Raw genomic sequence first — 2141 nt, 5'->3', positions numbered from 1 at the left:
ACAGGAAAGTGTGGACTGAAACCCAATTGAAAAATCTGTAGTCAGAAGAGAAAACTCTTGGATCAGACAACTAACAAAAACAGAGAAGGAGTAGTTAAGGTATTATTATGCAGTTAATCCTTCAAGATACCATTAACATCAATCAAGTTTGTTTCTAGAATAAAATTTTTGTTGATTAACATTAATAAGCCTAAAAGTTCAAAGGAAAACCTGGCCACAAATGGTGTCTCAGATATCCGGCTGAACAATGAAGACAGGAGCTTCTCATCCCCATATTCTTTTTTGTTGTTAGAAAAGTGTAATGTCTGTTGCATGGTAGGATCATTCAAGATAAAACTGTAGTTCTTTAAGCTTCCCAGAAAAGTTAGAACAGAAAACGAACTTGAAAAGTTTCTCTAGAAGTAGGAAAACGTTGTTGTGTTTTTTTCTGATTTGTGTTGTTGTTTAATTTAACTGTTTAATTCCTTTTGCATATTTTGATGCATGAAAATATATTATTTATAGCTTATACTGGCTTGGTTTCTTTTCTTCCTTTTTCTTCTTCTTTTTTTCTTTTCTCCTTATTTTATGTCACTAACACCATGGAAGAGAACAAATTCTTCAAATGAAGAAATGATTTTCTGAAGTGCAAAGTAAAAGTTGGGTCACTTTGGAGCTCAGTATTCATGAACCAGAGACCTTCTTATCCATGAACCATAGATAGCTGCCCCAGCTGACTCCCTTTTTAAGCATTAAGCATAGTCCATAAACTCTATTTCAAAGTTTAAATTTACAATAGACTCCATTCATAAAACTGTCATGGTAGGTTTTCTAAAAGCATTTCACACTGATGTGCAGAATGCTTCCAAGCTAAGTGGTACATACATATCAAAGCTTTCTCCTTTACAGACAGATGGTCAACTTGCCATTGAACTCTTGGAGAGAAGGCAGGTGGAGAAGTTTAGCTCAAAAGTGCCATACCACAGTGAAACTTGTTCATAAAGAACTGCTATGCTCTTTGCTCAATTTTCAGAACTCATTTTAAGAATGTGACCTAACTCTCATCAAATACAACAGGTGTCAGTAGGAACTGGAAAATGCCATATGTCTGAAAAGGACCAAAACAACTTGTGAGAGGGAGTGGAGAGTGCATGACAAAACAAATCTCTGTCCTATACAATTTCTTTTTTGTTATTGTATTGAAAAATACAACCGATTTCACGCCTTGAAAAAAAAAACATGTTGGACTGTTTCTTAACTGATGGAAATTTCTGCAGTTGTGACTTCTGTAGATCTACAGTGAATCCCAATGTGTTTGTACCATGTTTCTTTATATTACAGGAGATGTATTGTATATGGGGTAAAAACTGTATGAGGTAAAGATCATACAATGGCAGTATTCCGGTTCTCCTTCTACATAGAATTTCTTTCATTTTATTGGTTTTCTAAGAATTTCCAGTCAATTCCCTGCACCTTTTAATGCTTCTTTTGTCTTTTTTTAGAGGGAAGCAAAAATTTTACAAAAAAAAAATAAAGGTTAGAAATCAGAGTAGAGGGGCAGGATCACCTCCTTCAACCTGCAAAATGACTAGGGTTGGAGGGAACCTTGAGATCAGCTAGTTCAACCCCATTGAGATGGGCAGGAATACCTCAGACTAGGCCATATCACTAAAAGTTGTGTCCAACCTGGCCTTGAACACTGCCAGGGATACACATTGCTGCCGAAACCCGGGATTGAACCAGGGGCCTTTAGATCTTCAGTCTAACGCTCTCCCAACTGAGCTATTTCGGCTCCTGAATATAAAAAAATAAACAATAATTATAGAAATTAAATTGAAAAAAGATCATAGAGTCATAGAGAGTTAGAGTTGGAAAGAGCCATAAGATCATCTGGTTTGAATCCTCCTGCCATGGGCAGGGACACCTCACACTAGACCAGGTTTCTCAAGGCCCTATCCAACCTGGCTTTGAACACTTGCAGGGATTGGGCATTCACGGATTCCCTGGGCAGCCTCTTTCAGTGCCTCACCACCCTCACAAGGAAGAATGGAAATGTCTCCATTAGAACACAGTTTTCTACTCATCACAGTGGAAATGCAGTACTTTTATAATGTGGTTTGCCAAATACCATCAACATAACTTTAGAAATTCTAGTGTAGATC

At 37.1% G+C, this 2141-nt stretch overlaps 1 non-coding gene across 1 annotated transcript; it reads right to left on the bottom strand.

Annotated features, from left to right (window-relative positions):
• Positions 1 to 1698: 1698 nt before the first annotated feature.
• On the bottom strand, positions 1699 to 1771 carry TRNAF-GAA (transfer RNA phenylalanine (anticodon GAA)). Its single transcript has one exon. It is a non-coding gene; the product is annotated as a tRNA-Phe (tRNA).
• Between the last annotated feature and the right edge of the window lie 370 nt (positions 1772 to 2141).

This window comes from Melopsittacus undulatus, chromosome 5 (genome assembly GCF_012275295.1).
Source record: "Melopsittacus undulatus isolate bMelUnd1 chromosome 5, bMelUnd1.mat.Z, whole genome shotgun sequence".
Taxonomy (NCBI): Eukaryota; Metazoa; Chordata; class Aves; order Psittaciformes; family Psittaculidae; genus Melopsittacus; species Melopsittacus undulatus.
This window is presented reverse-complemented; position numbering and strand designations above follow the sequence as displayed.